The following is a 16,312-nucleotide window of genomic DNA, read 5'->3' on the forward strand; positions in this document are numbered from 1 at the left end:
GAAACAATTTATTATAATCATTGATAACTTTTGAAATAGAGAAACTGTATATAAATTTGAATAGATATTATATTTGATTTTAATTTAATTTTTTTTATTTTTTTCAATAACCAGGTATAGTAATTTTGAATAAAATTAAAATATGAATTCATTATAAAAAAAAAAAAAAGAAAAAATCGAAAATATTTTCGCCATTTATTTAAATCATATTGATTATGCAAGAGGTTAATATAATCGATAATACATCGATAATTTGCTCAGAAATTTTGTTCAAAAACAAAATTTTTAATCGAACATTGTCATATTTATTCGAAATATTATACGTTTATATGTTCATTTAATCGCAATTTTATTTTCAAAAAGAAATGTGTGAAAAAAAAAATATCAACACGTTGAATCGAAATTCATTTACTTTTTATTTTAAAAAATTAAATTATTCATTGTAATATTATCTATAACATCGTTATAAATAATGTAATATTATTTATATTTTAATGTTAATAACGGTTGCGATTGTAAAAAGACGATATTCGATCATGCATCGACGTTCTCGACGAAGCAGTTTTCTCTTTTCTCACCGATTATAACCTTACTTGCACTCGCACACGTGTATACACCGAGGCCATGGCCAAGACAAGAAAAAATAGTGACAAAAGAGGAAAGACCGATATTAAGAAAAAAAAATACAACAATAACGTTTACTCCTCTGCTGGATCTTCTCGTTATCCTCTTCGTCTTCGCGATTCCACATGATTCTCTTCGCAACCCGTCGCAACTCCTTGTCCCTTCGCTCTCTATCGTCGAACGTATGATGACAACGTATCGTTAAACGTACGATGACGACGTATCATTGAACGTGCGAAAAGGAAAATAACAGAAAACCGCGAGAAAAATGATGGAATAAAAAGAAAAAGAAGAAAAAGTAAGGTTAGGAACAATATGGCGATGACATCGTCGTTCGCGCGCCTATACAAGCAACCTCTGCTCAACTGAAATTTAAAAAATCAGGATGCAAAAACGACAGAGGAAATGCAAAGCAGGTTTCTGAAGCGAACAATTCAAGAAACACACACACACACGTGAATTACATATAAATATATAATATATATAGTATATATCGAAAAGAACAAGCTGAAGTAAGAAAAAAAAAGTTAGCGAGAGAGACGCTGTATGATTGTGTATATCAACAATAAATAATTGCTGTGATTAGAATCGATTATATTAGTAAGTAGTTAAGAACAATTTTTAAGGCACAGAGATCGCAAAGAAGAACAAAAAACGGAGGAAAAAAAGATGGAAGAAGAAGAAAGATGATAAAAATAACGAATGCTTGTATACGATCATCGTAATAATTCAACAATGTTGAGTGAGTATGCGTGTATTCGTGGATGTATATGCGTGAATGCAGAAGAAATATTCTACGTGAGAGGATAAAAATTGGAGAAGATAGTGATCGACGGATAAGCAAACTGTGTGTAAAAAGTGACTCAGACGCGAAGAAAGGATGAAAAAACAAGAAAAAGCTCTAAAGAAGAGGGTAGTACGTTTTATTTATTTATGTTTTTTTTTTTTTCTTATTTTTCAAAGAATGAAATATGTGCGCGCGTGCGTGTAATCCTCCTTACGATGATCCGTGTGTTTCAGGGATAAGATCCAGATTCATGTTTTAAAGAAGAGAAGTAAGAGAGGCGGTTGCCGCGCGCATTTACGTAGAAAAGTTACATGTACACATACTGTACGCATACTGTGATCTTTTCACTCGACTCATTCTTTTCGATGATTACAGTGATCCGATTTATTCCTCGATACTTTTTATATGAAAAGTAAAATATAGTTTTCCTTTTTTTTTTTTCAAAATGAAGATAAAGATATATATAAGAAGAAATAAGATATATTGAATAGACTATCGTATTGTTGGTGGAATTGGAATGATGATATGAAATTAATATGCTATTGTAAAATTTGAGTTGAGTTTTATTTATTTATATTTATAGCTAATATATATAGAAAGCAAATTCTAAATTGCAGTAAAATAGTTATATATATCTAATCCAATCATGAATCTTATAATTAAATTTGGATTATTGTTATTTTAATTTGAACTTTTTTATTTTTATTTAGTGAATATATTTAATTATAAAGAGATAAATTTTACGTAATTTGAAAGATACGATCCAGAAATATAGTTTGCTATTATTTTATATGATGCACATCTTTATATAGAAATTTTAAATATCAATAAAAATATAAATGATTTAAATCTTGAAATTAAAGGTGCTTAATATAGAGGTGCACAAGACTTAAATAGCTTTGTATAGAACGTGGTTGCATAAATCAATGTCGCTAAATAAGCTTTAATTTACGACTTCATTGTACTAGTTCCACTAACAAAATAGTTTATTTTGAAATTTATGCCAAATTTTCTCAATGAAATCTAGTATAAAAGATTTTTTAAAAATACAAACTTTATTGTATTTAAATATCTCTTTCTTGCTAATTTATATTCATATAATCTTATAAATATTACAAAAGTTTAATAAAATGAATTTCATAAGTTTCATGATTTGACAAGAAACTAGTTAATTAGAGTAATTTAATATACAACGTAAATAATAAATAACGTTGCATTATTTGGATCTTAAGGGTGCATTAAAAAGTATGTCAGAAAAAGTAGTCAAGTTTAATTAAAATTTTCTTAGCTAATAAGTAATAAGTACTTTCAAAATATTTTAATATTTGAGATAAAAATATGATATTTAATAATCATGTGTCTTTAGTTAGATAAGTGTTTTTACTTAGAAGGCTGTGAGGAAAAATGTTCATTAAAAATATTATATACATTTCTACAAGTTTAATGTATTATATACAATATATTATTTAATTTTAAATTAAATATAGTATTAATGCGTATGCTCAATGTAAACTAATATCATACATTCAGTGTTATATTCTTGTACAAGTATATATAATATACTTGAATAAGTATAATATTCTTTTGCAGTGTATTTTAAGTCACCCTTAATTGTTCCAATTAACTTAATAATAATACAACGTGAAAAATAATTTAAAGAAAACAATAAATAATTATTAATTCGTTATTTTGTACAGAGAAATTATTACAAATTATTTTCGAAGGATAAGAAAAAACAAATTTGTTTTTCAAATAATCACAGTAATCATAAATATCACAAAAAATGATGAGTTGAGTGAAAAGTCCATTGTAACGAAAGCAAGAGCTGTTTGTGTTCTAAACTGTCCTAGTGATTTTGGATAGTTAATACTTCGCGCGAAGAACGATGGTTAATGCGATATCTCGTCATTTCTTTTTAATCTCGTTGTATATTCTTAAATGAACGAGGTATCGTCACTGTCCATTGTGTTTCAATCAAACCAAATACTTAAAAAAGAAAAAAAAAAAAAAAAACGAAGAAAAATTCACTTTATCAAACTTCGTTGATGGTTTTTCTCATTCATTCATCTGATTAACATAAAATCATTTTTATGCCCGTGATTTCCATTATATGATTAAGGAACCATCATCGAGGCTGATGTACACCAGAAGCATATCCGGTGACACATATGACTAGGTTACGAAATAATTAATCTCTCTTCTGCTCCAATAATAAGCAAGCTCCGTATATTTATTCAGCGTGTATTATCTCGTGAAATGAAAAATCTGTAGACTAATCGTAACTAATTATTCGGGGCGTCTCTAGCGTCTTGTAGTATATATTTTCGAATCAGCCGATTCTTTCGTAGTATCTAGTAATTGCTATAGCTCGTTTGCCATAATTCTTAGTTTCTTTTGATCAACAGTGAAAAGGAGCCACATTTCTAAAGGGATCAGAATGAATAAAAATAGGAGTTCCATTAGCTCCTTAAAGGCCAAATTATTTTACAAAATTCGATAAAGAATTACATAATTTTATCTTTAAGTTTTAAATTCAAAATAAAAGGAAGAAACTTAACTCATATGATTATACTCAATTTTGTATAAATTTAAAATGGAAAATCCAATTAATTTGAGATAATTGGAAAAAAAAAATGAAATGATTCAAATATGGTCTTTAAGGAGTTAGTCAACAGGATAATGAATATATACAATGTATCCAGAGACGTTCAAAATGGTGTCAAGTGTTTCGTTTAATCCTTTTCACATTACTGTTATTATCTATGATCATTTGTGTAAAGATGATTGCTGAAATTGAAAAATAAATCAGGATAAAGAATGCAAAAAGAAAAAGAAAACTTTATGAATCATGGCACTTGAAGTCTGTACTCTTAGAATTTTAAATTGCTTTAAGATTTATGGATTGAATTATGATAGAATTCACAAGTTTTGATTTGATCACAATAATTCTGATTCTTATATAGAATTGAATATTCGACTTTGTTCATAAAATCTCTGAAAAATTATGCAATACCTCCAATCAATATCCTCAATATCAAATATATTTTATGTAAGTTAGATTTATAAAAGTAGAGTGACATAGGTTAGATAATTGAACTGAAACCCTGTCCATAAATTTTAAATAATCTAAAACTTTGAATGAAAATTAAAAAATGCTATCAAAAAATTTTATTTAATTTTTATTTAATTGTTGATTTTATAATAATTTGTATAAATATGTTTTCTAAAACAGAAAAATAAATCAGGATAAAGAATGTAAAGAGCAGAAAGAAAAAATTGAGAAAGCAAGAAAAATATAAACATTTGGAATAACTTATACCTTATAGAATCTCAAGCTCCTTGAAAGTTTGTAGATTATATACTTTACGAGTTTTGATTTCTGATCAGGAAATTGTTTAATATTTTTATTCTCGAATGTTCAAAATGATTCGTAGAATCCTTCGTAGAGAAGTTATGAAATATCTTTAGCTAACGCCAACTATACTTCATGTATAGTTAGATTCTACAAATGAAATGGTATAGGTTAAGTTACCAAGGTTGATCGAAATTCGTAAATTTTTCAATATTATCCTGAAAATTGGATTATTTCAACGTTCTCGTTATAAAAACCTACGAGGAAGACACAAATTATTCGTCAAATAGTCTTTGGTGCAGAACAAATCATTGCATTTTGAACCCTTCCTGCTCCTTTTTTCACGATTCCAGCTATGTTCTAGTTACGAGAAGTTTGATCAGAAAAACATATATCGCGTATCGGTCTTTTGTTTCTCCACAAAATATAATAAGAAGAATTATTAATCGTAGATTTTTCTCGATCCCAATTCTCTTCGATATAATCTCCCTTATTCGTCTCGCAATTTGCCCTCGACGAACGAAATTTATTGAAACAAAGCGAGAACGTTGCACGCGTCAACGTCGATAGGAAACGCGATCGTATCGTTGTGGCGTAGAGCAATCTGTTAGTGCAGGGGCCTTATCCTAACTGCGCGGGTTCTGATTGGATGTTACCGCGGTACCACGTGACCATTACCTTGTATCATGACGACCACTTGTTTCGAGTCGAAACTAACGCAAAACATTTTCACTGATTGAATTAATATTAATTTTATCCATTATATATGCTAACAAATGATTTTTGTTATGAAAGATATTTCTACTGAATACTTGTCTGCAATATGATATATAATTACAATATAATATTGTAATATAAAAATAGAATTATATTACAATATTGTATATATACATAATTATATACATATATTGAAGAATATATAATATATTATAATATATAAGATATTCTATTGTAAGGCTTTACTTAATATAGAAATACATAGTACGTGCTTTACATGTGAATATTATAAAAGTTATTTTTAAAATTTTATAATTTTTATTTGCGTCTTATATCTGGATCAGTATTGCATGCAAGATTAATTACTGACTCGGATTGAGACTTGCACAGTGAAGGTGTTATAAAGGATTTTAATCAACGATATTTTCACCAATCAGGAATAATTTTTATAATGTATTGTTTGGAAAAATTGAAGAATTGAATTTATTATTGCGTTTATGGATTTTAATATCTTTATGATAATATTATAAAGTATAAAAATATTTTAAGTTGAATAATTATATTCACATTTTGTAATTTTGCAGTTAAATTATTTATAAGCTTGTTTCTTTTTAAAAATTTTAATAAATAGAAAGAGAGATACTTTGAAAAAGATTATAGAGTTTGATAGTACAATCTTTAAGAAAGGATTATTGTGACAAAGGAAGCACAATAAATCAATTAAGTAACAAATGTGCAATATTTTTTACATTATTATACAAATTTTTATTAATCGTTTTATTGATTCATTATATTTTCAAAGCCAACAAAGATCGAACGTTATTAAGATTATTATGGAGGCATTATAACGCCCAAGTTATCGACATTTATAATATCCAGACAGTATTATTTTATCCTTTTCATCTAAAAAAAAAAAAAAAAAAAAAAAATGACTTATTTAGTAACTTATTCTCTTATATATACTCGATAAGCATAGAATCAATACTTTTTGAAATATTTAAATACATTTAATCTCACATATCACGAAATATAAAAAGATCAGATTTGCTCAATATAGAAATATACTTAAAAAAAAAAAAATACAAAAATTACTTTCCGTTAAAATCATAATTTTTTAAACGATTCTCCGACAATTTTCTTCCAAGAACAATACATTATAAAACCAAAATTGAATCATTAAAAATAAATCAACAACAATTTTGTACAACATGAGATAGACATAATAACAATAAAATAACGATAATTAGAATCCTTGGAAACGAATAGACGATTGATTTCTCGATCGAGAGGATCGACGCGTATAAAGGCGAATGCAGACGTGGGTCCGCGATGACCCGCCTATCAGTTGCCCAACCTTAACCGTAACGCAAGGCAATCAGCTAAGAAATAACTTAGTTTTTATAGGATATTGAAGCGCATGCGCCCTATTAATTAAGGGGCGCGGAATTAAGGGCAAGAATTTAAAAAAAAAAAAAAAATAATAATAATAAATAAAGGACCTTTTAGTTCTCTCGTCTGAAGGGCGCGTGGAAGAAGAAAAAAAAGACTCGAGCGCGATTTTGAACGGCCGCGCGAAGATTTTCTCAATGGCATATTTTTCTGTAACGATTAAGCGAAAATAAGAAGAAGAAGAAGAAGAAAAAAGAGAGAAACACGAGAGATAAAGAGAGAAAAAGAAGAAAAGAGAGATTTGTGTGTGTGCGCGCGTGCATGTATGTGTGTGTGCGTGTGCGTGTGAAAACAAACGGAAAAATATGAACGAGTATTCACGGGAGAGAGAAACGGATTATAATGTAACGAAAGAAAGCGAGGGATCGGGAAGACCTCGAGAGAGTACGCGAAGAATAAAAATTAGAAACGAAGGTTGATTTTTAAATCCGTGAAATTCGAGTTCGAAATGCATATTTTTTTTTTTTTTATGAAGATTTTGTGAAAAAAAATCTTAATTAATTTATTCATTAAAGAATTAAATTATTTTATTCTTCCTCTACGTAAACTATTGCAATGAATTAATGAAATGAAATATAACAATTAAAGTAAGTTCAAAATTTCAATGTTTAAATATAATTATTTATATTAATTTTTAAGAGTTTCAAGTTATAAAAATAGCAAAAAAATTTCAAATACAATTCCTGTGTAGTTTCGAAGAGCTTCGAAATTTCGAAGATAGGCCCCCTCATCCCATAACAAAAATATGAAAAGAAAGAATAGCACACCCGAAATTAATTGAATCGCAGAGATGCATGGATGCGCGCGAGACATATGTGTAATTGTTTTCCATTTTACGTGTGCCAAAAAGTAAAATCGAATGAAACAAGATAAATGCAAGAGAAGAAGAAAGAGAGAGAGAGAGAGAGAGAGAAAGAAAATATATATTGAGATCATGAAAATCATCTGGCGAACGGGTGAAACCGTGTGCCAAGCTTATATATGAAAAAAAAAAAAAAAGAAGAAGAAGAAAATCGCGGACTGATTAATTACGTGTGCCAAATCGTCGTTACACAGACACATACGTACGTATATACATGCAATATATATATACACACACATATATAGAGACATTACACATATACGTATATACAATTGTCGTACCGCTGCAGCTGTTCTCGAATAGCGAACTCTTTGCCTGCCGATTTTTCGTGTTCCCTTTTGTTCGCGTATTTATAAAGAGAGAACCAATCGTGTTCTTCGTTCTCCGTGCTTCTTCGTACGCGCTTAGAATAATTCTGCCTTCCTTAATTAAAATTCTTCTCTCTGGCATTTTTTCTAATTTTTTTTTTTTTTTTTTTTCCAATATACGTATTGAAATATTTTAAATTTATAAATCTAATTATTCTTTAATTTTCAAATAAAGTTAGAAAGTTCTATTCGATTTCTCTTCCTTCAAGCAAGAACATCTTTCGTTTTTCGTATATTATAAATGCTTGATAAAACATTTTAAATGAGGAGGTAAGAATTATTCTCGGATCCACGTATGGATCTTATTTGTAGATACATTTGTACGGTAGATAAGTTTTCCTTCTTTTCTAATGTTTTATGCGGAAAGAGAGTGATAGATTTTTGTGCAAAAAATGGGGTAGAATTTGTACGTAAGTAGTGGCTTTGAAGTAGGGAAAAAGGCAGGAAAAATCGGCATCGAGCGAGGGAAGAGATTTGGTTGGATTGCGACTTATAAAATGTCCCTTTGGAAGAATATTTTATAGATTTTTCTCTAAATGCGATTATATTCTTCTCTAAATAATAAATTCTTAAATGCTTTGTTGGTAGAGAATCCTGTTACATTTTACATGATATTTTTTTAATTCAATCGATTAACAGATTTTTTTATATTGTTTTCAATATGAAAAGAATTAATTTAATTTTAATTTTATACAATTATTGAAAGTTATTATAAATAATATTTGTGCCAAACAATATAATTATCTTTATATCTAGTCTTCCTTATGCAATTTATATTATTATATAATTTTATCACAGAATCTTAGGATATTACATTGTTGTTGAAATAAAATAAAATGAAAAATTATGTACTGAAAGAGAAGAGAAGAAAAGAGAATATTTCTTTTAATATTTCGAGCTTCGTATAAATAATTATAAAATTAAAAAGATACATAATTTTATACAGATAAATATCTTGTAAGAACCTTCGAAAGAACATTTCATCAGTTGCAATCGATCAAAAAAATAAATTTTATCGAATCATACGTAAATTAAGAAAGATCCCAGAAATGGGTCTTGAAGGACAGGGATTATATAAAAAGATATATCGATGGTACGATCTTCTACCGTTCAGATCTTTGATTGTTTGCATCGATTTGTTGCATCGATCCATTCGAAAGATCGTCTCGTCTAATAGAGATAACGGGGTAATGCGCTTCCGTTACACGAACCAAGCAAGTTGATACACTTCCTCCCGTTTTATGTGATTTTTCTCCCCTTGTCTTCCTTCTTTCTTATGCTTATTTATGCTCGTCTTCTTCGACAGTTGCACACAGAATTCACATTCAATGCACAGAACGATCGATGAATTTCCAGCGTTGCTCGTTGATCCATGATCAAAAGAGGGGATGTAATTTCTGAAGTGGAAAAAAAAAAAAAAAAAAAAGAAAAAGAAAAAAAAAAAAGTCTGATTAATAATTATAAATAATTGTTCTCTAGAAATTGCTTCATCGTATCTCATTGCATATCAATTTTTTAGGGGAAAAAAAAAAAAAAAAAGTATCTCGTGTTATCGTATATAGATAAGATGATTGTAACGATGTTAGGAATTGATCTCACGAGTATTTTGTAAAATGTAGACATTTTAAAGTAAGAAGGTTTATGCAAAGGTTTTTTAATACAAAATTATCACAGTAATGGTGAAAGATATCTGATATAGAAATTCTGAAATGTTGTTTTGTGAATCAAGAAGTCGAGATTTTTGTGAGAAACAATCATACACCCAATACGTATAACGTAACACTAGCCTTTTTATATTTGAATACAAAAATGAAATACGTATATTTCAAGCTTTGTAATTTCACTTGGATAATGCCAATGAAAATTATTTTTCGAACTTAGACGTACTTTTAAAATGTAATAATTTAGAAATTATCTATGATCCTAATTATTATACTATAATTATATAATTAAAACTAAAAATTACACAAAATTAAGACACATCATTAAATAGCGAATTTTTTCTACAGTATAATAGTTAAATATCGTTGGGACAGTTAATAAATCATTAAAAAAATTTCAATAATACTTTTTTACTGTTAAACACTCCGGCACTGAATATGTGCCAGATAATTTAATAAAATATATAACGAATTAAAAACTCGTTCAAAAGGAACAGAATCATGGATCATAGCAAAGCAACGCAGTGGAAAATTTCAATATTTGTGTCGATATTTTTAAAATAGAATATGATATTATTCCGCATAATATTACGTTATGACTCTTCTCGAACAGATCGAAGAAACGAAGGAGAAGCACTGTATAAATCGAAAAGTAAAAAAAAAAAAGCACATTAAGGAAAAAGAAAAGAGATATTACAAACACACGAAAAAGACGTGTCCTTTCCTGTTTCCTTTGCACATCACATCCGCACCCAACTCACATACGGATAAATCCGTATTCTTAACCACCATTCTTCAAACTGATGATTCTTTCTCTTCCTTCACGTTCGACGCCTTTCCTTTTTATCTTCCTCGGCCGATATCGACTTATGTTTAGAAAGCCTTTACGAAAACAGGGTCATACAAATACTTACGTGTAATACGAGTATTTTAAATTTTTAAATCGCGGTTAAAGAGACGAGAAAGGAGATTAAGAAAAAAAAAAAGAAAAAAAAAAGATGAAAACGTAAAAAAAAAAAAAAAAAAAAAAAAAGGAACAAAAAGCGATGTAATAGAAACAAGAAAGCAAACGTAGTAGTGTGCAACGTGTAACAATTGAACAAACTAAATAAGAGACGAAAAAGAAAAATGAGCAAAAAAAAAAAAAGATGGACAAAAATTTTTACAAAAAAAAAAAAAAAAAAAAGCTGAGAATGTTGAGTGAGAGAAAGAGAGGGAGAGCGTGAGCGAGCGAGAGATAGATAAAGGAAGAGAGAGAAAAGATGTAGTGCCACGAAAGGAAATGCGTATATAAAGACAGAGAGAGAAAAAAAAAAAAAACGTTGCGACTGCGTCTTTCAAAGCGTTCTCGTTGGATAAAAGAACAAAGCGTCGCTTTTTATAACGTGTTGCTGCGAAAATATATATGTATATATATGTGCGCATAGAGCTGCACACTGTATCGCATGTGCAGACGCAAACTATAGCGAGGTCTGCGAACACAGGAAATAGGATGAGCACCGTACTTGATCGCGGTATCTATTCGTCGACCGATCAATCGTGGTAATTCGATCGAATCCTCGCCAAGTTCTTCTCAACTTATTATTCGTTCAACGTGTCGAGCTTACAAGTTAATCTTTTCGCCACAAAGATATTTCACTTTAGAAGGTATACTTTGCAGAGAGAGAAGATTGATTCGAAATAAATTTAGATCAAGATTTAGAAAAGGTTTTGAGGAAAGATAGATTTTTGCAATTATATCAATCATCCAAGTGAATCCAAGTTGCCAAGGAGTAATTAATTATTGACGATATTCGATCGTATCGCGATAGATCAGAGATTATATATATATATATAATATATATATATATATATATATAATACCAGGGTAACGTTTTGTAAAATCGATTTGATGCACGCGATATTTGTATAAAAAAAAAAAAAAAAAAGTGGAAAGAGACATACAGAGAGACAAATACGTACATTAGAAGTGCATGATAGGAATAGTAGGGCGATTAATTTACGCCAAAAGGGGAGATTTTTTTTTTTTTTTTTTTTAGAAGTATAGAGATAACGCGAGCAAGCATGGGGATAAGCGAAATAAGACACATGCTGTAAGTAGACGGATGCATACGGTGCCATGCAAGAATAATATCTTGAAAATGATCGATGGTTGTAAGCACGAGAAGAGATAGGATACACGGACGAGGTATCCGTGAAATAACACGTTAAATTGCAACTTGGAACACAGCTTTCAACGTATTAATCTTGAACTGGTAACGTATATATATACGTATATATACATATAGCTATATGTGTATATATAAACGATATACAATTATTATAAGCATATAAGAAATATAATTTATATAGCTGTATTCTACGTCATCGGTACATGTAGGACAGGCTTGCGAGTGTTCACATGTGATCATCGTCTCAGCCGGCGTGAGAGTGCTTTAAAATTTAGAGACTGTGTGAGTGAGAGAGATACGATATATATATATAAATATATATAAATATTAAAAGAAAAAAAGTATATATAATAATAGAGAGGAGAGAGAGAGAGAGAGAGAGATACCGAAAGAGGGAGAGAAAAAGAGAGAAAAATACACTATACCTTGTAGTCGACGTTACATATCTTTGCAATTCATTCGTTGGAGAGCATAAAGAAAAATTGTCTGTTAGGCGATTCAGCGACGCCCCAGCGAATTATAATATACGTGTCTGTTTAATCGAAAGGAAAAGACCAATCGCGCGATTCGAACAATCCAATCTTAGAAGAGGCGTCGCTGGCCGACTGTGCGATCGATTATCATGGGGATCGATACGGCAGCCACGTGAGATATGAGACGCACAGACGACCCAGACCTGGCCCAAAAAAGTCAGTCTACATATCAGACTCTAGTTAGCAATCAGGTGTCCCCTTCTCAGATTCCAATCAGTTTTTACTTCGAGCAATGAATTTTTGGTGTATTTTTTCCGATTCACGGCTCCGCCTTTTATTCGTCGGTGAGATTGTCTTATCAAAGATAAGATCTCACGTCATAGCAGAACGCGGTGAAAGGAACGAGTCAGTGAATCGGAGTCAGTTTATCGAACAAACAAATCCATCGATCTCTCCTTCCTCGTGAGTCATGAATATGCTCACCTTCTCAACGGTGATTTCGAGTCGATCGGCTCTCGAGGTCGATCATAGTCATCCTCCTCAAGGATCTTCGATTTTTCCCCCTTTCCTTGAAAATCAAGCTACATTTTCCTAGATTTAGAAAATCTTATTCGTATCGCCAGTTACTGCTACTACTCTATTTACCAATGCTACCTAACTGTAACCAGCATTAATACCAGCTACTATTCGTATCACCCCGTTATCCAACTACCGCGATCAAAATCGTTAATTATCCCACTTCACTTACCGATAATTAGTTTGGTTGAGAAATTTGCAAATTCGAGCCCTCGAAATTTTAATTCGATCTTGATTAAGATTCGAGGACTGTAACGAGAGGCTAGAGATTCTTTCGAAAGGACATAATCATTGATTCTTTTTTTTTTTTTTTTTTCTCTCGAATAGAAGACTTTAGATATATTTTTACACGATACATTGTAATCGTATTTCTTCATCTCATCCCTTTGTTTCTCTTGTCTTGATTTTTGGCATCATTGCCGTGCATCCTTCGATCATGGTGGACTGAGAGAAAATTGTAATATGTTTGCAAGATATTATATCTTTGAAAACGTTAGAAATCATTATTGTGTGTGTTTTTTGATACTTGATAGTTGCTTCGAAATATTAAAGAATCACAAATGTAATGAAAATTTTTCGAGATTTTTAAATACACCTATTATTTTAATTATAGCGGTTGATAATATAAGTAATTAATAATTAACTATCGAGGAATTGAAAAAAAAAATTATAATTTTATAAGAAGAGACAATACATTGTAATAAAAATAAAAAGTTAATAAAAGTTAATAAAAATTGTACAATTATATGTACAAAAGTGAGATAGGAAAGTATGTGCTCAAATTGGCATTTAGAATTTTCATACTATAGAACTGATAAAAAATATAGCATTAAAACTTTCATAGAGTGATATTCTAAAAGTAGTAATGTAGTGTCGTTATTATGGCTTCGAAGCTTAATTTTTTTTTTTTTTACAAAGCACGTCTAGCTAAAAAAAAAAAAAAAAAAAAAAAAAAAATAATTAATAATTATAAAATCTCGAAAAATAAAAATTTTATGATATTAATTATTTCGAAACAACCGTGTAATTACGATTATTATTTCGATTATTAAAAATTTCACAATTATTTTATATTGTTTATCCAGCTTGTATTTTTCGATAATTTTTTTTTTAAATCTTGTATATCTAATATGCATATAATTAACAAATTTTACTGCATGGTATATACAGCTTTCTCTCAGCGTACAGCCCAATATCCATTTCGATATTAATATTTCATTTTTAAATCTCTCAAAAATCGAAAGTTATTCTGTAGAAGTCGTAAAATTGTATTGTGATAATTGTAAGACATGCAACTGGTGGAAGTTAATCAACATAGATAAAAATTCAGGAAGCAAATTTTTCGAAATATAAATAATTAATTGATCTTATTTGATTAATACAATTATATTCTTCCACCTTGCGAACTGAATTCAGAAGCAATGCTCTCTCATAGCAATCTGTGTTGTTACGTATTAATGTCATTTTACGTAAATTACGATGCGTATTTTTACATAAATTATATGTTGTTGATTAGTCGCTACACGTAGACGAACGAATATTCATCGTGCGACTTCCTTGAGTTATTTTAACTCTTTCGCTGTGAAAAAATATTGAATCGTGTTTATTAAATTGTTCATGAAAGAAATGCGTGCAATTTAATTCTTTAACAATAAAAATTGTGTATGATTATTGTTATTCTAATAATTATTTTTATTCATTTTCATTTTAAAAGATATGTAATTATCATAATAAACGAAAAATACAGTTATCGAAATTACAATTATCTATAAAAGCGAAAGAGTTAAATGTTATAAAATAAAAAGAACCATCTTATGCAACTTAAAGAAAAGACAGACCGTACATTGAAAAAAAATGTATAGTTTTAAATTTTTCACGATGATTTTCGTTCTATTTTTTCATTTTTCTTTTCTCAGTTGCTCAAAAATTCCCTCTCCACCACTATGGAGAATGTTTCCTGTTAACGTAGTAATTGAAAAATTTGTCGATCGATTCGTTTCTATTTTAGAAGCGAGATAAGATAGCCTGTATACACAAAAAAAAAAAAATAATAATAATAATAACAATAAGTTTTTTCGTTTTGCTTCGGCGAACAATATCTGATTTCTCTGCGGGAGATAAAATCCGCGTTTTACCACGAGCATTGTATACGTACGCGAATTTTTATTGCCGTTTTTATTACAAACAGCGCAAAAGTGGTCGATAAACGACGGTTTCCCGCGTAAAATCATCACGTGACTCATTATGTTTTGTGTTACTGTTTTATTACTTCACATGTTCGGTCATGTAAGCGATTGTACATATATATAAAACGTGCACACGCAATTGTAATTTGTCATCAGTGTTAAAACTCGAGTGTCAACTAGGACTGCCGAGCGATGAATTACTCGTTCTGACAGATATATATATATATATACTTTCGGAATATATAATACACGTATTATAACGTATACATATAATATGTATATTATGTATCGTATACAGGGATATGTAGCCCGCACAGTTAACCATGACCAAAAAGTGCCGAAACATTGGCGAAAAGAAAAATCGAGAACGAATGGAATGAAGTTATAAGCAAAAGAGTACCCTATACATATATTATTCCGGATCGTAAAACGCATGGTCAGGATATCGAATCTACGATGATCGTGCGTGCGCAAAGCATCATACATGTATGGGCAGTACTCATGTACGCGTACACGCGCATATACGTATATAACAAGAAAAGAAAAAAAAAAAAAAGGAAGAAAAAATACGACAGTTTTCGTACCACTACAGCAGCAGCTGCACCTCTTTTTTGATTCTCACACACGCACTCACACGATCTTGAATCAAACATTCTTTTTTAGCGGTCAGAGAGAGGGATCGCGGATTTACCACCACTCGAATAGAGATTTAATGTTTGTAAGGGCAATAACGATTGTAAATTTTTCGAGTACACTGTATTTGAATGTGTAAGTTGCATAAAAAAGACAGATTTTTTAGATATTGCACTATAATATTTATTATTCTAAGGTAACGAGACGATCGCGATTCGCCGCGCTCGCGATACCTCCTCCCTCCTCTCCCCCACTCCCTCACCTCTTATGGCCTCGATCGCATCGAGAATCGATGCCCGGGATCAATAGCGGCGAACTATCGATCGCTTCCGCGCGAAAATATTCCGTGCGAGATATGGTAATTTCTTCAGTCGCGATCGATGCCTAGTCGCAAGCGCGGCTACATCGCGACGATCATAAATTAATATTAATTAATAAAGAGACAAAGCGAAT

The 16,312-nt window shown here is 30.1% G+C and overlaps 1 long non-coding RNA gene across 1 annotated transcript; it reads right to left on the bottom strand.

Moving 5' to 3' along the window:
* Nucleotides 1-4,436: 4,436 nt before the first annotated feature.
* Nucleotides 4,437-5,355, bottom strand: LOC147658674 (uncharacterized). The gene is made up of 2 exons (XR_015292644.1): nucleotides 4,731-5,355; nucleotides 4,437-4,634 (listed from the first exon to the last, which is right to left on the bottom strand). It is a non-coding gene; the product is annotated as an uncharacterized LOC147658674 (long non-coding RNA).
* Between the last annotated feature and the right edge of the window lie 10,957 nt (nucleotides 5,356-16,312).

Source organism: Apis florea, unplaced genomic scaffold (assembly GCF_048593485.1).
Source record: "Apis florea isolate Af1SG1 unplaced genomic scaffold, ASM4859348v1 contig_1789_pilon, whole genome shotgun sequence".
Taxonomy (NCBI): domain Eukaryota; kingdom Metazoa; phylum Arthropoda; class Insecta; order Hymenoptera; family Apidae; genus Apis; species Apis florea.